Source organism: Babylonia areolata, chromosome 10 (assembly GCF_041734735.1).
Source record: "Babylonia areolata isolate BAREFJ2019XMU chromosome 10, ASM4173473v1, whole genome shotgun sequence".
In the NCBI taxonomy this organism is placed as follows: domain Eukaryota; kingdom Metazoa; phylum Mollusca; class Gastropoda; order Neogastropoda; family Buccinidae; genus Babylonia; species Babylonia areolata.
In genome coordinates, this window is record NC_134885.1 from 7,204,448 (window position 1) to 7,229,563 (window position 25,116).

Here is a 25,116-nt window from a genome sequence, read left to right on the forward strand (position 1 = left end):
TGTATCTGGTCTGCTCAAGAAAAGTGTGGCTAGATAATACCATGTGCAAACTTTGTGTTAAGTGCATCTGGTTTTCCAAAGTTACTTATTCAGAATTGTACAGAAAAGAATATAGGCATGAATTTTGCAGATGCTTCAAGGTGCATGCCATACAAATTATTCTCAGTGTGGTTAGTTGTACCCTTTGGTGTTGTGCCCATCCTAACTTTTGGTTTTCATTCAAAAAAAAAAAAAAAAATCCTCTGTCACTCTCTCTGTCCCTTCCTCTATCGATGTATGACACACACACACACACACACACTCACTCACTCACTCACTCACTCTCTCTCTCTCTCTCTCTCTCTCTCTCACACTCACTCACACACACACACACACACACACACACATAGACACACACGGTTTCTTTCATGCACAATGATCTCAGAGAAACCTTCACTCCTGTAAAAAAAAGCACAACGCCTTTCACACTTCTTCACGGTTATGTCACAAAGTGACAAAGACCCATGTACGGCGTGAACACGAATACCAATACCAAGGGTTCCAGCGCCTTGACTTTCTGACTTGAAAAGAAGCCTGAGGCATACAACAGCAGCCTTGTAGTATTGACACAAGTTTGTGTCAACGTTTGCACAGATCCATGGTCGCTCTGGCCAGGAGAAGCTTTACTACTTTACACCAGCCAGGGGTTACATTACCTACATAGATTGTAAGATTGTACTCTAGCAGAAAAAACAACAACATTGACACAAAGGGCATTGATTTGACTCACTGCACAGAGCCAGTACTAAAGAGCTTACCACTGGGGCCGCCCCCCACCTCCTCCCCCCCCCCCCCCCCCCCATTTTTTGGGATAAAAACTAGGCCTCTGATCACAGGCTTTAGCGGTCATGGATCAAGGCTTTTAAAGCAGGACTCTGTAGGATCTGAGATTTTTTTTTTTTTTTTTTTTTTTTTTTTTTGTCCATGTGGTACTGACTATGCTATTGTAAAGTCAATACTGCAAACTAGTGGTTTGACAGGGTAAGCTGTGATTAAGAGGGGGAGGTGGGGGGGGTGGGGGGGGGGAAACACACACACACACACACAGAGGCTTTGTCAGCATGTATGGAGTACCAGTATATAAAAAAAAACACCACACACACACACAAAAAACACAAAAAAACCCCACCAGACATGCTTTGTCAGCATGCATAGAGTACCAGTACATCGATCACATGTATTGGCAAAACTTGAAGTCTTGCGTCAATTAGTGACTCGTGGAATGTTTCTTTGTTGCTGTTTCCTTTTAACTTCGAATGTAAAACCCTTGACTGCACTTTCTGAAGAAGTGGTTTTAGCTCTTTTTTTTTTCTTAAAGATATGTGAATATTTTTGTTTTTAGGGGGTTAAAATTTGCACTAAGATCAAAAAATGAAATAAACGATAGTGTGTGTGTGTAGCCGAGTTTTCATTTTGTTAAATGCATTATTTATGTGGCCTGAAGTCATCAATGATATATTTAATTGGATTTTAAAAAAAAAGTGCAGTCACCACTTTTTTTTTGTTTTCTGTTGTATAAAGAAATGTTAACAATAATATATGTAATTAGATTATATAAAAAAAGAAAGAAAAAAGTGCAGTCACCACTTTTTTTGTTTTCTGTTGTATAAAGAAATGTTATCTATAATATATTTAATTAGATTAAAAAAATAAAAAAAAGAAAAGTGCAGTCACCACTTTTTTTTGTTTTCTGTTGTATAAAGAAATGTTATCTATAATATATTTAATTAGATTAAAAAAAAAAAAAAGAAAAGTGCAGTCACCATTTTTTTTGTTTGTTTTCTGTTGTATACAGAAATGTTAACAATAATATATGTAATTAGATTATAAAAAAAAAAAAGAAAAAAAAGTGCAGTCACCACTTTTTTTTGTTTTCTGTTGTATAAAGAAATGTTATCTATAATATATTTAATTAGATTAAAAAAAAAAAAAAGAAAAGTGCAGTCACCATTTTTTTTGTTTGTTTTCTGTTGTATACAGAAATGTTAACAATAATATATGTAATTAGATTATAAAAAAAAAAAAAGAAAAAAAAGTGCAGTCACCACTTTTTTTTTGTTTTCTGTTGTATAAAGAAATGTTAAAAAAAAAAAAAGGGGGGGGGGTTAAAAAAAAGTCCCATAGCCTTTTATGGGCAACATGTCAGTGAATTCATATCCACTGTGTCTAGGGCTCAGCATGGGAAGGCACGGGCCCAGCTAGACCTCCTCTCGAATGAATGAATGAATGAATGATGTCCATGGATATGTATATATAGCACCTGTCCGTGATCAGGAACCAAGCTCTAAGCGCTTTATCATTTCTTTTGCCATTTTATCCTTCCTGAACAGCAGTCCAGTACCCATGTGGAGTGATGGTCCAGAGGTAACACATCCGCCTCGGAAACGAGAGAATCTGAGCGCGCTGGTTCGAATCACGGCTCAGCCGCCAATATTTTCTCTCCCTCCACTAGACCTTGAGTGGTGGTCTGGACGCTAGTCATTTGGATGAGACAATAAACCGAGGTCCCGTGTGCAGCATGTACTTAGTGCATGTAAAAGAACCCACGGCAACAAAAGGATTGTTCCTGGCAAAATTCTGTAGAAAAATCCACTTAGATAGGAAAAGCAAATAAAACTGCACACAGGAAAATTTTTTTTTTTAAATGGGTGGCGCTGTAGTGTAGCGACGCGCTCTCCCTGGGGAGAGCAGCCCGAATTTCACACAGAGAAATCTGTTGTGATAAAAAGAAATACAAATACAAATGCACACCTAATGGAGTGAGGAAACCTGGAGCAAAGTGCTGTTTTCCCAAACAGAATAGAATAGAATATGTCTTTATTACCATTTGTATGGGGATCACAAGGAATATTGGGGGAGGGGGGGGGGGGGGATAGTACATAACAAGGTACGAACATAAATCGAAAATCATACACAAACACAGACACAGTAGAAATTAGGATATATGTATACAAGTGCATATCAATATCCAAACTTATGCATACTCACACATGCACGTACTGCACACACACACACATACACACACACACACACTCTCTCTCTCTCTCCCACACACACACACATACACTCTCTCTCTCAGTGTCACACACACACCTCCCCCCCCACCCCCACACATTTGAACAGAAGCCGCATATTACATGTGGATGGGGCAGATGACAAGATCTTCAGATAGATGGTTGTTGATTGCACAATTCTGTTTATCATACTGGATTTGTTCAAGAGACAGGGCATCGACTGCTTTGGGGAAAAAGCTATTGGCGAAGCGATTTACACAAAACCACACTGAAACATGGCCTGAAAATCTGATCACTGAAAATGTACAGTATATTGTATTTCTCTTTTTTGTCACAACAGATTTCTCTGTGTGAAATTCGGGTTGTTCTCCCCAGGGAGAGCTTGCCGCTACACTACGGCGCCACCCTTTTTTTTTTTGTATTTTTTCCTGCTTGCAGTTTTTTTTGGTTTTTTTCCTATCGAAGTGGATTTTTCTACAGAATTTTGCCAGGAACAACCCTTTTATTGCCGTGGGTTCTTTTTACGTGCGCTAAGTGCATGCTGCACATGGGACCTCAGTTTATCGTCTCATCCGAATGACTAGCGTCCAGACCACCACTCGAGGGCTAGTGGAGGAGGAGAAGATATCGGTGGCTGAGCCATGATTCAAACCAGTGCGCTCATATTCTCTCGTTTCCTAGGCGGATGCGTTACCTCCAGGCCATCACTCCACATATCATAGTTATACATATTCAGACAACCTGAAGAAACTTTTCTGAAGATGAGTGAATCTTTTTGTGGAAAATTATGATTTTTTAGATTTTATAATCGGTATAAAAAATATTAATGGTTCACACTGGTAAACCATAAACTGTGGTTTATGTGTTTGTTTTTTTGTTTTGTTTGTTTTTGTTTTTAAACACTGTGAAATAAGACCTTTTTGTCATTTCCCGGAACAAAAGCATTCCAGACGTGGTTTTGTTGTTGCCAAAACGTATTTTTTAAAATCATTAACATCATATGTAGCACACTTCCAACATCAGCAAATTTCTGCCAGCTCAGAGTGGTAACAGATGATCAGCTTCTGCAGGGACAGTGATATTCTTGAAACTGTGTTTTCTTTCATGCTGAAATTCTCAGGAGGCGGTGAAAAGCAACCAGTACCAAACCAAAAACTGTAGGCAGTTCATTTTTATCCCCCCCTTTCGATGCTGACCAACATGTTCATAACTATGTGAAAGACTGTTATCTTTTTAACTTAAGACTGAGCTTAGAGTGTGTGTGTGTTGGGAGTGGGGAGTTGGGGGGGGGGGGGGGGAGGAATTTTGTTTAATGTCCCTTCACATATATGAGAGATTGAAGACATTTTGTTTGAGTATTAATGTACAAATTTTTTAGTATTATCGTTAAGAAGAGGAGGGGGAGGATGATGAATGGTGAGCTGGGGGGAAGAGGAGGGGGAGGAGGGTGAATGGTGAGCTGGGGGGAAGAGGAGGGGGAGGAGGAGGAATGGTGAGCTGGGGGGAAGAGGAGGGGGAGGAGGAGGAATGGTGAGCTGGGGGGAAGAGGGGGAGGAGGAGGAATGGTGAGCTGGGGGCAGAGGAGGGAGAGGAGGAGGAATGGTGAGCTGGGGGCAGAGGAGGGGGAGGAGGAGGAATGGTGAGCTGGGGGCAGAGGAGGGGGAGGAGGAGGAATGGTGAGCTGGGGGGAAGAGGAGGGGGAGGAGGAGGAATGGTGAGCTGGGGGCAGAGGAGGGGGAGGAGGAGGAATGGTGAGCTGGGGGGAAGAGGGGGAGGAGGAGGAATGGTGAGCTGGGGAAGGAGGAGGGGGAGGAGGAGGAATGGTGAGCTGGGGGGGGGGAGAGGAGGGGGAGGAGGAGGATTGGTGAGCTGGGGGAAGAGGAGGGGGAGGAGGGTGAATGGTGAGCTGGGGGAAGAGGAGGGGGATGAGGGTGAATGGTGAGCTGGGGGGAAGAGGAGGGGGAGGAGGAGGAATGGTGAGCTGGGGGGGGAGAGGAGGGGGAGGAATGGTGAGCTGGTGAAAGAGGAGGGGGAGGAGGAGGAATGGTGAGCTGGGGGGAAGAGGAGGAGGAGGAATGGTGAGCTGGTGAAAGAGGAGGGGGAGGAGGAGGAATGGTGAGCTGGGGGGAAGAGGAGGGGGAGGAGGAGGAATGGTGAGTTGGGGGGAAGAGGAGGGGGAGGAGGAGGAATGGTGAGCTGGGGGGAAGAGGAGGGGGAGGAGGGTGAATGGTGAGTTGGGGGGAAGAGGAGGGGGAGGAGGAGGAATGGTGAGCTGGGGGGAAGAGGGGGAGGAGGAGGAATGGTGAGTTGGGGGGAAGAGGAGGGGGAGGAGGAGAAATGGTGAGCTGGGGGAAAGAGGAGGGGGAGGAGGAGAAATGGTGCGCTGGGGGAAAGAGGAGGGGGAGGAGGAGAAATGGTGCGCTGGGGGAAAGAGGAGCGGGAGGAGGAGGAGGAATGGTGAGCTGGGGGGAAGAGGAGGGGGAGGAGGAGGAATGGTGAGTTGGGGGGAAGAGGAGGGGGAGGAGGAGAAATGGTGAGCTGGGGGAAAGAGGAGCGGGAGGAGGAGGAGGAATGGTGAGCTGGGGGAGGAGGGTGAATGGTGAGCTGGGGGGAAGAGGAGGAGGAGGAGGAATGGTGAGCTGGGGGGAAGAGGAGGGGGAGGAGGAGGAATGGTGAGCTGGGGGGAAGGAGGGGTGAGGAGGAGGAATGGTGAGCTGGGGGAAGAGGAGGGGGAGGAGGAGGAATGGTGAGCTGGGGGGAAGAGGAGGGGGAGGAGGAGGAATGGTGAGCTGGGGGGGGAGAGGAGGGGGAGGAGGAGGAATGGTGAGCTGGGGGGAAGAGGAGGAGGAATGGTGAGTTGGGGGGAAGAGGAGGAGGAGGAATGGTGAGCTGGGGGGAAGAGGAGGAGGAGGAGGAATGGTGAGCTGGGGGGAAGAGGAGGGGGAGGAGGAGGAATGGTGAGCTGGGGGGAAGGAGGGGTGAGGAGGAGGAATGGTGAGCTGGGGGAAGAGGAGGGGGAGGAGGAGGAATGGTGAGCTGGGGGGAAGAGGAGGGGGAGGAGGAGGAATGGTGAGCTGGGGGGGGGAGAGGAGGGGGAGGAGGAGGAATGGTGAGCTGGGGGAAGAGGAGGGGGAGGAGGGTGAATGGTGAGCTGGGGGAAGAGGAGGGGGATGAATGGTGAGTTGGGGGGGAAGAGGAGGGGGAGGAGGATGAATGGTGAGTTGGGGGGAAGAGGAGGGGGAGGAGGAGGAATGGAGAGCTGGGGGAAGAGGAGGGGGAGGAGGGTGAATGGTGAGCTGGGGGAAGAGGAGGGGGAGGAGGGTGAATGGTGAGCTGGGGGAAGAGGAGGAGGAGGAATGGTGAGCTGGTTGGAACAGGAGGAGGATGAATGGTGAGTTGGGGGGGAAGAGGAGGGGGAGGAGGATGAATGGTGAGTTGGGGGGGAAGAGGAGGGGGAGGAGGAGGAATGGAGAGCTGGGGGGAAGAGGAGGAGGAATGGTGAGTTGGGGGGGAAGAGGAGCGGGAGGAGGATGAATGGTGAGTTGGGGGGAACCATGCAGTTGGTATATGGGATGGTGGTGACACTGGAAACAAATATCTCCAACACAATTACAGAAAATTACTTCATGGACTTGGTAGAGGAGAAGTCGTTAACCTAACAAGGACACATGGTTGAAAGTGAGATCTTCAGTGAAACGTCTGTTCACTGTAAGTGTTATTAGACAGAAGTTTACATACATGTACGTGTGCACACGTTTGCATGTTTTCATGTGTGTGAAGGTAAGAGTGTGTGCACGCTCTGCATCACTGTACTTCACAGTGTTGTTTTTCTCCACAAGGCTGTGTCTGACGAGCATGTCTGCGGACTCTGGTAGTGGTGGCGGCAGCACTTAGAGACCCAGGTCCCCTAGCCAAGATCCCCCTCCCCCAGACCCCACCCCCCTGGGTTAATGTAATGGGCTTACTTATGTAAGCGGTGTGCCTGTGTGCTGAGATAAGGCTGGGAGACATCACTGGTAAGCAGAGTCAAGTGGAGGGGAAAGGGAACAGGGGAGCACGGAAATAGGAGTGATGTAACTGCTCATTAAGTTAGCTCCCTTTCTCCCTCTCCTGCGGCTTATGACAGGGTTGGCCGTCTTTTTCTTCTTCTTTTTTTTTTGTCTTTTTTTTATTCTTCTTTCTCAGGGGAGGAGGTGGGTCTCCACCCCCTGAGGGTGGGGGAGGGGGATGGGGGGGTAGACTCTTGTGATGTTTTGTATGTTTTCTGCTTAGTTCCTCATTTAATTAGGCAGACACGGGAATGCTTTTGTCACTACACAAACAACCAGGTAGGTAGGATGATCCTTATGGCCCCCCCCCCCCAACACACACACACACCGCTCAACCTCCAGGTCTATATCCCCCCTGCACCCCCCTCAGTCTGTTTTCTCACAGTTGTATGTTCCCACTGGTCTACGTACCTCTCTGAAATAAATTTCCGCAATGTATTTAATTCCCCAGGTCAATGTTTCCCCCAATTCACTCTGTTTTCTCACAGGTTTGTGTTCCCACTGGTCTGTATACCTCTCTGAAATAACTTTCAGCAGTGTATTTAATTCCCCAGGTCTATGTTTCCCCCAGTCTATTTTTTCACAGGTCTATGTTCCCACTGGTCTATGTACCTCTCTGAAATAACTTGAAGCAGTGTCTTCAATTCCCCAGGACTGTGTTTCCCCCAGTCTATTTTTTTCACAGGTCTATGTTCCTACTGGTCTATGTACCTCTCTGAAATAACTTTAAGCAATGTCTTTAATTCCCCAAGTCTATGTTTCCCCCAAATTCACTCCATTTTCTCACAAGTCTATGTTCCCGCTGGTCTGTGTACCTCCATTCTGAAATAACTTTCAGCAATGTCTAATTCCCCAGGTCAATGTTTCCCCCAAATTCACTCTATTTTCTTACAGGTCTATGTTCCCACTGATCTGTATACCTCCATTCTGAAATAACTTTAAGCAATGTTCTTTAATTCCCCAGGTGTCAGTTATGTTGCTTGGTTCTAACCTTTTTGACAGTTACACGTGACAAAATGCCTGCACTGACCGAACTACGCCACTGGTCAGTTCCATACCACACAGTTAGTAGCGGGTTACGACCATACTAGGCTCTTCTGTCCCAGCAATGCAACTGGCTCCAGGTCTATGTTCCCACTGGTCTATGTACTTCTCTGAAATCAGTTTCAGTTTTAGTAGCTCAAGTAGGCGTCACTGCGTTCAGACAAATCCATATACGCTACACCACATCTGCCAAGCAGATGCCTGACCAGCAGCGTAACCCAACGCGCTTAGTCAGGCCTTGAGAGAAAAAAAGGGGGGTGAATAAATAATAGATAAATACATTAAATAAGGCGCAAAAACTTGAAGTCAACTATAAGCATACATAAATAAATAAATATGTACCTCTCTGAAATAACTTTCAGCAGTGTCTTTATAATTTCCCAGGTCTCTGTTTCCCCCCAAATTCACTCTCCGCCAGGTGTTAAGGTGCCGTAGGTTAAAGTTTCCCAGGTGTATGTTCACCAAGATTTATTCTCGACCGGGTCTTATATTCCCCCAGGTCTGAGTTTCCCCTTATTTACTATCGGCCAGGTCTGGTGTGACCCGAGGTCATTTTTCCCAGACTTTTCTCTCAGCCATGTTTTAATTTCCCCCAAGTCTATTTTCCCTCTAAATGTTACAGTTTACATTCAGCCAGGTCTACGTTCACCCAAGTCTCTACTGAGTAAACTGCCCAGTTCAGTCAACTTGACTACAAATACTGGTACAACAAATACCGGTACATTATATTAGAAGTCACTACCTGTTTAACGTGTGTGTGTGTGTGAACAGAATGAGTCTGTGTAATTACTTTGGTCTTGTGTGTGTGTGCGCGCGCGCGCGCTCATGAGACTCAATAGTATGTGGCATTACCACCCATGTTTCTGTGTTTGTCAAAGTTTGTGTGGGTCTTTATACATACATACATATACACACACACATACATATATATACACATACATTCATTCATAGATACACACACACACACACACACACACACACACACCCCATATGTGCATGTCTGTTATTTGATTTTTATTTGAAACTGATTTTGAAAATCCATGGAGATTATACATATATATATATATATATCTATATATATCTATATATATATCTATCTATATATATCTATATATATATATATATATATATCTATATATCCCCTCTTGTATAGCTTTTTGAGATGTATTTTCGTGATGAATTACCTTGATTTGATTTGTGATTTTAGTGTTCAAGAAAATGAGAATGTGTACATGCGTACAGGGGAAAAAATATATAGGAAATTGAACATCAGCACATAACAAAAAGTCAAGAAAAATAAGCATATATGTAGTAAAAAAAGTGAGGAAAGCGAGCAGTACATAGCGAAAATAATTGGGGAAGAATAAGTATGTGTACATGAAGCAGGACATAGTAGCAGAATGTGGCAAAGAAAGCTTGGGAAAATGACATGTACAGCCAAAAAAAAAAAAAAAAAAAAAAAAAAAAAAAAAAAAAAAAAAAAAATAGAGAGAGGAGCATATGTACCCCCCTTCCATGCCCCCTTTTCACACACATAGTGAACCCATGGATGTAGGCGATTATTCATTTTCTTTCTTTTTTAACATCCATGTAAAAAAAAAAAAAAAAAAAAAAAAAAAAAAAAAAAAAAAAAAAATTGCATGATTCTAAAGCACCGAGTGCTCTTGAAGGCTCCTTGTGATTTCTTAACTTGTAATGAAAAAAAACCAACCCTATAACAGAAATAATAATAATAATAATAAGATCATTTATCTTCAGTCTAGTATCGTCATCTTTTTGAACAGACCATAAATTAAATTAAACAAAACAACAACCATGTTGTGGCACCAGCAGGCTATATAGACTTGGGTCTGCCATGGAGCTGTGTGTGTCAGTGTTCGATGCCGAGTGGTGAAGAGCCCCATGATCCTCGATCTCTGTATGCCTCCCGCACTTCGCCCCTGAAAACAAAACAAAATACACACTTTTCATGATATTTTTCATTTTATTGCTGAACTCTGCCAAGGAAAAAAAACAAAAACCCACCTCCCCCAAAAAGCAACAAACAAAAAATCAACCCAAAAACATGCTTCAGCTATTCTGCATGGTTTGTTGTCTCTAGATTAGCATATGTGTATGCACACAGGCATACTTGCACAAGAGTACACAAGCATATGCACATCACACACTATACACGTGGGTATACATGTACAACACACAAACACAACACTACAATTATGCAACACACAACATGTTGCATGTGTACACTCACACATATGCAACAGATACTCAACATACTCTTGCATACATACACACACTGTCATGCTGAAGAATTAAGTTCACATTAACTCTTTCATGCTATAAAACATTTCAATAAATTCATCTCCATCTCACAAGTAAACGTTAAATCACATTTCACAAGGAGAAAAAAACAACAAAACATTGTCTCACTACTGTCCGTCTCATACTGCTATTGAAGTTTGAAGTGTACCCTCCTCCCCCTCTCTCTCTCTCTCTCTCTCTCTCTCTTTTTCGTTTCTTTTTCTTGTGTGCCATTTCAAAGTAAACCAAATGTCACACAGTCGAAATGTCCGCAGACAAAAGGTCACACCATGTCAGTCATCCAGTGCTATGTCGGGCTGCCCCCTAAATGTCATTCAACAAAAAATATCGGTCACCATATTGAGTTTTCTTTTGTTGTTGTTCTTGTTGTTGTGGTGGTTTATCAGGATGACAAAACAAAAGCAGCGTGAAGCAAACGAAAACAGTACCCCCCCCCCCCCCCCCCCCCCCCCCACACACACACCATCTCCCCTCTCCCCCCTGTGGCTGCATACTGCTGTGTAATGTTAAAACATTTTTTTTCTTTTTTGCTTTGCATTTTCAGTTTGCATCGGGTCGACCACAAATGCCACTGAATGATTAGTCGAAATGTCTACCAGAGATGAAATGTCACTTGATACGCCATGTACTGAATGAAATGAAATAGGAACATCAGGATGATTGTACCCAATATGGGTCACTGCGCATGAAGAGAGGAGGTTTTTCAGTTTCTCAAGGTGGCATGATGCAGCGTGTTCGGACAGTAGTGTAGCGACGCGCTCTCCCTGGGGACAGCAGCCCGAATTTCACATAGAGAAATCTGTTGTGACAAAAAGAGAAATACAGACACCTAGGGACGGGCGTAATAGCCGAGTGGTTAAGGCGTTGGACTGTCAATCTGAGGGTCCCAGGTTCGAATCACGGTGACGGCGCCTGGTGGGTGAAGGGTGGAGATTTTTACGATCTCCCAGGTCAACAAATGTGCAGACCTGCTAGTGCCTGAACCCCCTTCGTGTGTATATGCAAGCAGAAGATCAGATGCGCACGTTAAAGATCCTGTAATCCATGTCGGCGTTCGGTGGGTTATGGAAACGAGAAAATACCCAGCATGCACACCCCCGAAAACGGTGTATGGCTGCCTACATGGCGAGGTAAAAACGGTCATACACGTAAAAGCCCACTCATATGCATACGAGTGAATGTGGGAGTTGCAGCCCACAAACGCAGAAGAAGAAAAACACCTTGGAAGTGAGAAAAGCTGACCGCACAAGACTGATTTTCACTCCAGCCAGTACTTCTTCCCCTCTTGATCTCAAGTGGTCTGGATGCTTTGGTGTCCTATCTAATGTATGACACGCATACAAAAAACTTAATCAGACAACCGAAAAGGATATGAAACAAAACTATAGTGCTATGCCAGATCTAAACACAACACACCTCTTTTGCAACATCTCCACTGGCTCCCTGTCCCACACAAAATAAAGATCAGCGCTCTATGTTACAAATGTATTCACAAATCTGCCCCTTCCTAATTCTGTGGCTGCCTTCACCTCTACACTCCATCTTGCTCTCTACGATTGGCTTTGGATCCATTATGTTTACGCATACCCAGATTCAAACACTCCACAGTTGGACACCGTTCTTTCTCTGTCTCTGGACCTGGACCTTGTATTTGGAATGAAGTTCCTCTTTCGCTTCATCAGGTCTCCACACTCGACCCACGTCTTCAGTTTTAGAGTTATGCATGCGTGTGAATGACTGGTGTGAAAGCACTTAGATTTGTCTCTGCACAAGATATTCAGTGCTAAAAGACCATCATTATTTTGTACAGCCGTTATCAGCCAGGCCGGATCTCTCTGATCATGTGCATATATTTCAGTCTGTCTTTGTCTTGTGCTCTCTCCCTCTCTGTGTTTCTCTGTCTTTGTCAGGTGCTATCTCTGTGTGCCTCTGCCAAGAACTCTCTGTCTGTCTCTGTCTCTCTCTCTCTGTGTCTGTCTTTGTCTGAAAGTGCTGTCTGTCTTTGTCTTGTGCTCTCTCCCTCTCTCTGTGTGTGTTTCTCCTGTCAGGTGCTATCTCTGTCTCTGCCAAGTACTCTCTCTCTCTCTCTGTGTGTCTGAAAGTGCTGTCTGTCTCTCTCTGTACAATCTGTCTTTGCCCTGTACTCTCTTCCTCTCTTTGAGTGTTTCGCTATCTCTGTCTGTCTGTCTGTCTCTGTCTTACTCTGTCTCTGTCAAGTGCTATCTCTCTCTTTCTCTGCCAAGTACTCTCTCTCTCATTCTCTCTCTCTCTCTCTGTTTGTCTGTCCCTCTTTGGCTGTGTCATGTGTTATTCATTTAGCATCACCATCAGTTTATGGGCCTGGGGCTGTAATAATCATTAACCCCCTCTCACCCCCTACCCTCCCTCCCACCCCCATTTTTTTTTTTTTTTTTTTTTGGTGCCACTCTAGCTGTTGTGCAGGGCTTTAGGCTACAGCTGTATTATAATCGATATAACCATGGCCTGTGCTGTCCATCTCCATCTGTGTCTTTCTCGTGTGGTCTGTCTGTCTCTTTCTCACTCTCTCTTTCTGTCTTTTCGTTTCTATGTCTCTATCTCTGTTTCTGTGTCAGTCCTTTTCTCTCTCTCTCTCTCTGTCCTTCTCTTTCTTTTACCCTCTCTGTCTGTCTCTCAGTTTCCCTTTCTCTCTCTCTGTCTCTGAGTTTCCCTTTCTCTCTCTCTGTCTCGCATCGCCCTGCTCTCCTCTCTCGGTCTTTATCAGTCTGTCTCTCTCATTACCCCCCTCCCCCCTCCCCCCACTCTGTCTCTGTCTCTGTGTGAAACAAGAATGTCCAGGCTACTACTGTGAACTGGTGATCCCCTTTCTCTGTCTGCGGTATCTTCTTCCCTTCTGTTTCTCACCTCCTGCTCTGCTCTCTTTCTCTGTCTCTTTACCCCCACTCCCCACTCTGTCTCTCTCTCTCTCTCTTTCTTTCTCTGTAAAAAAAACAACAATAATGTCCAGGCTCCCACTGTGAATGATTCTGTGTGTGTGTGTGTGTGTCTTTCGCTCTCTCTCTGTCTTTCTCTCTCTCTCTGTCTTTCGCTCTCTCTCTCTGTCTTTACCCCCCACTCTCTGTATCTGTGTCTCTGTAAAACAAGAATGTCCATGCTCCTGCTGTGAATTATCCCCCCCTCTCTCTGTCTTTAGTCTCTCTCTCTCTCTCTCTCTCTCTCTCTCTACCCAACCACTCTCTGTGTCTATGTCTGTGTCTCTGTAAAACAAGAATGTCCATGCTCCTGCTGTGAATTACCCCCACCCCCCCTCTATCTATCTTTAATCTCTCTCTCTCTCTCTCTCTCTTTTACCCAACCACTCTCTGTGTCAATGTCTCTCTGTAAAGCAATAATGTCCATGTTGCTGCTGTGAATTATTCCCCCTTTCTGTCTGTAGTCTCTCTCTCTCTCTCTCTTTCCCCCTGCTCTCCTCTATTTCTCTTGTCTCTTTCTCTCTCTGTAAACAAGAATGCCCAGGCTTCCGCTGTGAATTACCCCCCCCCCCCCCCTCTCTCTCTCTCTCTCCCCGACCCCCCCACTCTCTGGGTTATGTCTCTGTCTCTGTAAAACAAGAATGTCCATGTTCCTGCTGTGAATTATCCCCCATCTCTCTGTCTTTAGTCTCTCTCTCTCTCTCTCTCTCCTCCCCATGCTCAGTTCTCTCTCTCTCTCTCTTTCTTTACCCCCCACTCTCTTATGTCTATGTCTCCGAGAAACAAGAATGTTCAGTCTTCCACTGTGAATGATCCTCTCTCTCTCATCCCCTTGCTCAGTACTCTCTGTCTCTGTCTTTACCCCCCACTTTCTGTGTCTATGTCTCTGTAAAACAAGAATGTCCATGCTTCTGCTGTGAATGATCCCCCCCCCTCTCTGTCTTTAGTCTCTCTCTCTCTCTCTCTTTCCCCCTGCTCTCCTCTCTTTCTCTGTAAAACAAGAAAGTCCATGCTCCTGCTGTGAATGATCCCCCTCTCTCTGTCTTTAGTCTCTCTCACTCTCTCTTCACCCCCCTCCCCCCCCCCCCCCCCCCCTCTCTGTGTCTATGTCTCTGTAAAACAAGAATGTCCATGCTCCTGCTGTGAATTATCCCCCCTCTCTCTGTCTTTAGTCTCTCTCACTCTCTCTCCCTCTCTCTTCACCCCCCTCCCCCCCCCCCTCTCTGTGTCTATGTCTGTAAAACAAGAATGTCCATGCTCCTGCTGTGAATTATCCCCCTCTCTCTGTCTTTAGTCTCTCTCACTCTCTCTTCACCCCCCTCCCCCCCCCCCCCCCCCCCCTCTCTGTGTCTATGTCTGTAAAACAAGAATGTCCATGCTCCTGCTGTGAATTATCCCCCCTCTCTCTGTCTCTCTCCGTCTTTAGTCTCTCTCCCTCCCTTTTCCCCCCTGCTCTCCTCTCTCTCTCTCTCTCTCTGTAAAACAAGAATGTCCAGTCTTCCGCTGGGAATTATCCCCTGTCTGAGTATCTCTCTCTCTCTCTCTCTCTCCCCTCCCACTCGGTCTTTCTCTTTACCACCCCACCCCACTCTATCTCTGTCTGTGTCATTCTCTCTCAATCTCTGTCTCTGTAAAACTAGAATGTCCAGGTCCCCACTGTAAATGATAAACTTTCTCTCTCGCCCCCCCCCCCCCCCCCTGCTCTGCTCTCCTCTCTCTCTACCTCCCACTCTGTCTCTCTCTTTACCTCCCCACCCCACTCTATCTCTGTCTATGTCTCTGTCTCTGTAAAACCCGGAATGTCAAGGTCCCCCCTGTAAACGATCAACTTTCTCTCTCGCCCCCCTCTCTTCTCACTCCCTGCTCTCCTCTCTCTCTCCACCTACCACTCTCTGTCTCTCTCTTTACCTCCCCACCCCACTCTCCCTCTCCCTCTCTCTCTCTCTCTCTCACTCTGTGTAAAACCAGAACGTTCAGGCTCCCCACTGTGAACTGACGACGATGGTCACCACAAAGAAATCATTCTGACCAATAGCCGAACTGAGTGGGGCGGTCAGAGGGACTGGATTATTCATTGAGGTTGGCCATCAGTTCGGAGGGCTTTGGGTTGTGTGGTGTAAATGGCCCTGTGGTGTATTATTCATTCAGCCGGCATTGCCGCCACTGGTCTGTGGTAGGCCCTGCGGCTGTAATGTTCGCTGTATGTTTTTTTTCTTTTTACTTTGTTGTCCTTGTTGTTGTGCACTGTGTTTCCTGCTAGGGTGTTTGTCTGGAGTCACATATGAGTGTTTTTGTTTTTTTTTCACTGTGGTCTTTGTTTTTTCTTGTCTTTTTTGTGTGTGTGTGTGTGTGTGTTTGTGGTGGACCGAATGTCGCTCTGTCCAAAAAAAGGGTGTCACAGAGCAAATGCTGTGTCCTCATATCATGCATACAAAATTGGAACACACAGGGTGGATGATGAAAACCAAGGAAACCTATCCCTGGTCACGACACATAGGGTTCAGTTTCTCAAGGAAGCATCATTGCATTCAGAAAATATCTTTCTATATATCTATATCTGTCTGTCTAAATCTCTCTCTCTCTCTCATGTTTTCATTTTATTAAATATTGTGTAGTGTAGACCCTATTCAGGGCAGGGACTGGATGTAAAAAAAGCACACCAGTGCTTATCTGTTATCTCTCTCTCTCTCTCTCTATATATATATATATATATATATACATACATACATACATACCATACACTGCACCACATCTATAAGACAGATGCCATGACCAGCACCATAACACAATGTGCTAGCATCAATCCTTGAGGCCATGTTTGTATTGATGCATACATTGCATAATTAACTTGACGGTCGCTGTGCAGACCACGTCTCTGCTCTGGAGAGAGAGAACAGGATGGAAACAAACCCTGTAGAGTGACATCCCTGCAAGCGGCAGTCCTGCCATTTAAGCAGCAGCCTTCAGGCACTGTCACTGTGTTTAACTCTCTCCATACGAACGGTGAAAGAGACGATGTTAACAGCGTTTCACCCCAGTTATCATCATCAAAATATTGCAAGCGGAAGGCACTTATACTGAAGAGGTGAATGTTGACAAAGAATACCACAATTCTGACGACGGAAGCTAAAGGTTGGGTCATTCAGACACCCACTGGACATCCGAGGGGTCCGTGTAGAGGAGAAGAGAGGACTGGCCGTACTGAATGAGTTACTGTCAAAACAACATTGTGCAGGCCCCTCCTGTGAATGACCACCTACAGCAGACCAGAATAGAGAGAATGAATGATGTGGATACTGTGTGTGTGTGTAAAATATATATATTCTGTATTTTATTTCACTTGACATCAGGTTGGAGATTGGCTGCATAACAATGGCAAATACGATGATATTGATGAATATAATAATGATAATGACAATAAACAAACATGCAAATGAATGAACAGATGAAGAACAACACAGTAACTGAAAAAATGAACTCCCATCTACATGCTAAGCATGTGTCGCTATCACCACCGCGGCCACATTTCACTACTACTACTTCTTCTGCTGCTGTTGTCTCCGCTTCTCATATTCATCACCATCATTGACGTTGCTGCTCTAGTTATCATTGTTTGATGATATTATTGTTGTCGTTATTATTATCACCACTATTTTTGGTTTATTTTCTTCTTCTTCTTTTTTCTATATCGCCTATCCTCAGTTGGAGACCAAGCTCTAAACGCTTTTCAAACACAGAATCATTTGCTCACCAGGCTGCCAACCTGGGTATAGCCGACTGATGGCTGCCATTGGGCGCTCATCATTCGTTTCCTGTGTCGTTCAATCAGATTTCAGGCATGCACACATGCACACTCACACTGACATGTAACATTTTACATGTATGACTGTTTTCTTTATTTACCTTAACTTGTAGGCAGCCATACTGTCTTTTCGGGGGGGTGCATGCTGGGTATGTTGTTCCCATAACCCACCGAACACTGACATAGATTACAGGATCTTTAACATGCGTACTTGATCTTTTGCTTGTGTTTACACACGAAGGGTGTTCAGGCACAAGTAAGTCTGCACATAACTGAAATTCGAACCCGGGACCCTCAGATTTAAAGTCCAACGCTTTGACCTCTCTGCTATTGTGCCAGTTGAGAGCGGTCAGAGGAACAGAATTATTTGTTTAGGTTGGCCATAAGTTTTGGGTGCGGGGGGTTGGGGGCTTAGGCTGTAGCGTGTATTATTTATTTAGCTATGCCATTGGTTCATGCTTGGGGCTTTTTATTAGTATTATTGTATGAGTGTGTTCACTCTCTCTGCTATTCTGTCCTCAGAGCTAGCGGTCTCTCTGTGTGTCTCTTCATGTATGCGGTTGGCTGTTTGTTCATTTAATGATAATATAATCCCATTTATAGAGCGCCTTTCCATGCAAAACATGCTCAGCTGGGCTCTACATTGTAAAGACAGACAAGTAAAACATGCATTAAAACTCTTTAATATAAAGTGTGTGTGTGTGTGTGTGTAGAACAAAGAGATAAAACCTTCATGGCTCTTGTGAAATTCCCACTGATATGACAACAAAAAGAAAAACAAAATCGTGTGTGTGTGTGCACGCGCGCATAGGAGAACAATAGGCCAAACCCTCACATGGCTCCAGGAGAGGGGTTGAGTGGATATGTGTGTGTGTGTGTTGGAGGGGTGGGGGGAGGAGTGTTGGGGGGGAACAGAGGGAATGTCTTGCTAGCATTACATATGAACCGATCCAAATCATACAATAACCTTGGCATTGTGTGATTAAATTACAGAGATATTATGAGGAACCAGAAATCTGTTGTTTGATAATCAGAAAGGCGTTCTGTGATAAATTAGAAGTATTTGGTGACATTTGTGATAAATCTGAAAGATGTCTTGTTGTGAATGAGAAACATGTGATAAAACAGAAAGGACATGTTTGTGTGATAAATCAGAAAGGTGTTGCGTTATGATGTGTGCGATAGATTAGAGAGGTTGTGCATGTTAAATCAGAAGATCAACAAATAGCAAACAGTGGTAACTCTCTCCACACACAAGGTACACAATTACAAGTCAGTGTCGCTTTCGTTACCGATTCAGCTAGCACACAGGTAAATGAAAGGTACATTGGAACAAGGACAGGCCCAGCGTTTCTTTTTTTGAGGAAGTGTCTGGGTTTGTTCCAGTGTACCTTTTATTTACCTATGTGCTAGCTGAATCGGTAACGAAAGCGACACTGACTTGTAATTGTGTACCTTGTGTGTAGAGAGAGTTACCACTCTTCGCTATTTGTTGATCATTTGATGTCCTGGCCTTGTTGTTTGTTAAATCAGGTTTGAGGGAGGTAAATTAGGAAGGCATTGTGCTGTAAATTTGATGTTGTGTTATGAATCAGGAGGTATATGGTAACTGATAAAGTTTTTTGTGTGGTAACACAGGTGGATTGTGTGATGAATTAGTAAAGTGTAGTGTGGTGAATAGTTGTATAGTAATTATTACACTATGCTACATTAGAAAAGCGTTGTATGGTAAATTAGAAAGTAGAAATGTGTTTGTAGTTCAGGATTGTGTGATAACTTCAAAAATAATAATGCATTTGTAGAAAGGATTATATATGATAACAAAAAATGTAGAAATGTGTTTGTCAAAATGATTATGTGACAACTAAGAAAGTAGCAATGTGTTTGCAGAAAGGATTGTGAAACAGAAAGTAGTCAAACAGACAGCATGCTTACATAGAAAGTCAGTGTGATAACATTGAAAGTCATGATACATATGTAGAAAGGACTGTGTTTTAACTTAGTAGTATTTTGACTGTGTTAAATAGCTTTGAAAGCACTAATGTGACTGTGTTATATAACTTTTGAAAGTGGTAATGTGATTGTAGAAAAGGTTAGTATGTTAACGTAGAAAGTTGCAACCCATTTGTAGAAAAGGATTGTGTGATAACACAGAAAGTAGTGACGCATCTGATCTGCATGCATGCTACATGTCCTTTATCTCTAGATCTAAATCTGCACGAATTTGCAAAGAAACTATCACAGACAGCAAACTGAATAATCAAATAATCATTTCTTCATGTTAATTCTTTTCTTTTAAAAAGGGGGGCGGGGGGAGTGTTTGCTTGGTGTTTTTACCCAATGCAGTTTTCAATCCAAAACTGGGGGTAGGTTTTTAATAGATACCGTGCATTTGCAAAGTAGTTTTATGGTAACCTGTACCAGGTGGTCAAGTTCAATCTGTAGGAAACAGACTGTTCAAGAGCCTACTACGGGACCTGACACACACACACAGGTTGCTGATTCTGTTTCTGACCAGTTTGCACATGGATTACTGTTTCAGACCAATTTACACACAGATTTCAGATTCTGTTTCAGACCAATCTACACATGCATTGCTGATTCTGTTTCAGACCAACTGACACATGGATTGCTGATTCTGTTTCAGACCAATTGACACACGGACTGATGATTCTGTTTCAGACCAATTGACACACAAATGACTGATTGTTTCAGACCAACTGATACACAAATGACTGATTCTGTTTCAGACCACCCTGGTCAAGCGACAGGGCAAGGAGGAGGATCCTTTGACAGGGTGGAAGGAGCAGAGATCCCAGGATTGGGGCTGAAGGGGGGTTGGAGAACGTGCAGGTGATGGCCGTCAGCATGGATGGTCCACCTGCACACTCAGACCACCTTCCCCAGCCCCTCCAAACCACCCCACCCCACCCCGCCCCCGCACTCCTCCACGCCCTCTTCAGTCACGTGATGGCTTCAGTTCGGAAGAAGCAAATGAATCGCAGCCATCGCTGTCCTCGCCCTCTTGTCTTGTCTTGTCTTGTCATCGTTCGCCACTCTTCCCCCGTTCCCTGCCACCCTCCGCCTTCCATCAGCCGCCCTCCGCCACTGGAGACACGGGAAGGAAAGACCGGAACACCACATACAACAGCTGCCCAAGGTTTCCGATGGCGTGTCCCCATCCCCCCCCCCCCCCCCCCCCCCCACTCCTCGCTTCCTTCCCCCCAACCCCCTCAAACACACACGTTGGAGGATTTAGCGGAGTTGGAGTGGGTGCCCGAGGAGGATGCCAGGTGGCGCGCTACCTTCGCCTCTGTGATGATGAGAAGGTCCTTTTGTATATTGTTGCCGTGTTAGTTTTTAACTGTTCTTGATCTTAGACCCTTTTTTTTTTTTTTTTAATAACTTTTTTTGTTTGTTTATTTGGGGTTTTTTTTGTCATCTTTTCCATCCCATATTCTTCTTCAGCATTAGTGTTCAGAGCCTGTAATTTGATTGAGTCTTCAAATTCCTCATCACCACACTCATCCCTCTTTTCTTTTCTTTTATAATTTTTTTTTATTTTATATTCATTGATAAATGCTCATTAATGACATGTACAGTATGTTAAAGAAAAAAAAAGTGTATGCATCCTACATGTGTACATGCGCATGCTTAACAACAACTTTTGGCGGTAGCTACGGTGAAGTTTCTTGTTATTTGCAGTGAAGGTGTTTTTTCACTGATCAATGCATCAAATCTCTCACTCTCTCTACTCTCTCTGCCCTCGCTCTCACTGGCCTACAACGATTGGATTTTGCTCGACTCCGTGTGTCTTCTTCGCTTGCATGGGCGGTGGCTGTGGCGTCAAGTAACTGTCATGGCCATAGCGTCATGATAGCGCCATGGCAGTGGTGTCATGATAGCGTCATATCCATGGTGTCATGATAGCTGTCGTCACCCCATAGGTGTCAAGATGTCGTCACAGTTCGGAGACACACCCACGACAACGGCTCGGCACAAACGACACTTTCAGAAGGTGTGGCGGCGTCGCAACCACAAACCAGAGATGGAAATTGGTTGGATGGGGGTTTTGGGGGGGTGGGGGTTGGGTGTGGGGGTGGACACTTGTTGGGGGAAATGGGCATGCATGACACGATTCTCTTCCCGGCTGTGTTTTTTTCCAATATCGTCCTGGGTCAGCAAAGCTTGGACCTGCTTCGTTATACAAGTTCATCAACAAGTCTTTCATGGTGGCTGCAGATTGTACACAGACAAGGAACTTTCACAAGCCACCCGCTGAAAAAAGAAAAAAAAAAGAAGAACAAAAAAGACAGAACAAAAAAACAAAAAAAAACAACAACAACAAAGAAACAGCTCTAAGTGACTTGCCGCCTTTTCCTGTGCTCTGTAGATGTGTCAGCCCTATGTTGTTGTTGTTGTTTTCTTGTGTGTGTGTGGTTTTTTTTTTTTTTTTTGTTTTTTTTTCACCTTTACAAACAACAAAAACTCTTCATCTCTTCCGCTTCCAAAAACTGGCTTTCTTGTACATGCACAAACAGCGTGGTGATGTGGACAACGGCTTTGGAGTCCGAGGTCAAGAGGGAGTAGGATGGATGGAGGAGGAGGAGGAGGAGGGGCGATTCCCTTTTGTGTGTGGGGGGAAAAGGATTGTTACTGTTAGTTGTGGTGATGATCTGTGAATTTATGCAATTTCTCATTGTTGATCTTTCTGCTCTTTAATTGTTGGGGTGTTTTTTTTCTTTGTGTGTGTGTGTGTGTTTGTTTGTTTTGTTGTTGTTGTTGTTTTTGTTTGTTTTTTTTCCTTTTCTCATCAAAGACTCAGGGCAAGAACAAAAAAAAAAAAATGTCATTGTATATTTTCAGGACAATATGCACAGGGGGGGTGGTGGTGGTGAGAGAAGAGGGAGAGGAGAAAGAGAGAGAGGAGGGTGGATGCCTGGTAATTCTCCTTCTTCTTAACATTTGAGGAGAGAGGAGAGGAGAGACAGGGGATGGGGGGGAGGGGCAGGGGGCGGGGGATGAGTTTTGGGTGTGTGTTGGGGTGGTGGTGGTGGTGGTGGTGGTGCACTCGTTCTGTTTCTGCTCAAGGAAGGAAAGGAAAGTTAAGTGGGCAGACATCAAGTCCTTGGCACTGCTGCCTCTGTGCTGTGCTGTGCTGCGCTGCGCTGTGTGTGTTGTGCACACTGTGACTGCAAATCAGCCCGGCCACAAAACCACACCTGCATAATTCAGAAGCCTGGCCTCACCGCACCGGAGAAGACAGGAGAGAGGGAGAGGAGACAGTTCAGGGTGGGAACAGAAAGATACAAGGAGGAGGTCTGGGTTGGTGTGGCTCGGGGGGGGGGGGGGGGTGGGGGGGGGATATTTCTGGCAGCAGAAAGAGAAGAAGAGAAAAAGAATGGGGATGGAGAAGAGGGGAAAGAGAAGAAAGACAAGAGGGAAAGAGAAAAAAAGGGGGCGGGGGACACAAGAAGGTGAAAGGAGAAGGAAAGACGAGAAGAGGGAAATAGAACAGGGAAGAGAAGAAAGACAAGGGGGAAAGAGAAAAAAAGGGGGCGGGGGACACAAGAAGGCGAAAGGAGAAGGAAAGACGAGGAGGGAAAGAGAAGAAGAGGGGGAAATAGAACAGGGAAGAGAAGAAAGACAAGTGGGAAAGAGAAAACAGGGGGCGGGGGACAGAGAATGGACAGGGACACAAGAAGAGCGAAAGCAGAAGAAGAGGGAAAGAACAGAACAGAACAGAACAGCAGGGTGGTGGGGTGGAGCGGAGCCAAACCCAGTCCCCCGTCAAACAGAAGGGGGGTGGGGGTGGTGGTTGGGGACATGGGAGCGATTCCAGTGGTGCTGGTGGGGATGGTATCTGCAAACTGCACCCCTCTCTCCCCTCCCCTCCCTCCCAGCAGTATTGATCAGTTCAGACCTACGTGGATGCAGCTCCCTAATTGGATTAGGACGGAAAGAGGAGAAGAGCCCACACTAAAAGAAACAGAAGGGGCAAAAACAAACAAACAAAAAACTTCAAAAATAAACCCAACCCACCTTGAACTTTTGTTTGTTTTTGGTTGGTTGGTTTGGTTTTTTTTTTTGTAGGTGATGTAGGCTTGCTTGTTCACATTTTAGAGAGCTGTGTAACATGAAACAAGACCTTTTTTTTTTTTCAATTATTTCAGGATATATTGTTGTATACAGAATGTTCAGTTCATTCTGCATTTTGGGTATCTTTGGCACTTTTTGGCTTCCTTATTATTTTATTTATTTATTTTTTTAGACAAGTTCCATAGAATTTATTGTTTCTGGTGGTGTAAAGTCTTCAGAGGAAGAGACACAGTAATAATCAAAAGGAAGAGACAGTTGAAAAGAGGAAATATCTGATGCATAATTTCCACTAGGTGCAGATTGTAGAAAAGAAATTTGACACACGATTTCCACAAGGTGCAGATTGTAGAAAAGAAGAAATTTGACACACGATTTCCACTAGGTGCAGATTGTAGAAAAGAAATTTGACACACGATTTCCACAAGGTGCAGATTGTAGAAAAGAAGAAATTTGACACACGATTTCCACAAGGTGCAGATTGTAGAAAAGAGGAAATTTGACACACGATTTCCACTAGGTGCAGATTGTAGAAAATAGGAAATTTGACACACGATTTCCACAAGGTGCAGATTGTAGAAAAGAGGAAATTTGACACATGATTTCCACTAGGTGCAGATTGTAGAAAATAGGAAATTTGACACGTGATTTCCACAAGGTGCAGATTGTAGAAAATAGAAAATTTGACACACAATTTCCACAAGGTGCAGATTGTAGAAAAGAGGAAATTTGACACACAATTTCCACTAGGTGTGAATAGAAGAAAAGAGGATATTTCTACAGTATAATTTCCACAAGGTGTGTTGGGGGTGGGGGGGGGGGGATACTATTCATACTGAAACAGTCCCCGGCATCCCCTCAATCCCCCACCCTCACAGACAGGGGAGGCCAGTCATGTTAAGGGGAGGCTGCATGGGGTTTTGGTCAGGCTGATTTGCAGACATGGTAACATCACCGCCACCCACAGCTGGAATGATAATGCTGGCTGAGCAGAGAGAAACAGATGAGCACGCAACAACAACATCAACAACAAAAGAAGTGTTAAATTTCCAACTGCCGGGGGAAAAAAGAGTGAGCAAGAAAAGGCTGTTGATGTCAGGAGAAGAAGTGTGTGAAACGATTTTCGCAGCCACCAAAGGCCCCGTGAACTTGGTCAGATTGGTGGTGCGTTTTCTGGGGTTTTTTGTTGTTTTTTTTTCTTTTTTTTTCTCTCTCTCTCATTGTTCATCTGAACATGTGTGACTGAATCAAGTCAAAGTCAGCCCTCATCGGATCTTAGTGTGTACATAAAACCTCTCTCTCTCACACTCCGTACTTGAAGAAATCCATTCGGTTTGAGGATGTTGATAAGTGATGGACTGACTCAAGCCGAGCGCAGCACGTCGCATGGAGACAGAATGCTTGTGACATTAAAAAAAGAGTGGACGACATTTTGCTGCATGTACTTGTGTACTGTTATCCCATCATCCTCTTCTTCCTCTTCCAAGCAAGTCGACAAAGAAAGAAATGTAACAGACATTCAGGACTGTTGTCGAATGAGCACTGTGTGCTCTTTTTTTTTTTTTTTTTTTTTTTTGAGTTTCCCTTCTCAGCATTCATTTTGTTTGTTTCTTTATAATTTTTTTCCTTAATGAATCCTTCTTATGAGGGTGCAGTGCAGTACGAATCAAACCCTGTTACATATTTTTGTGCACTTTCTGATCATTATTATTTATTACCCTCACCCGAATGATTATTCTTATTATTGTTATTAGACATGTATTTGTTCTCCACTCGTGATTCTGGTGGCGTTTTTCTAC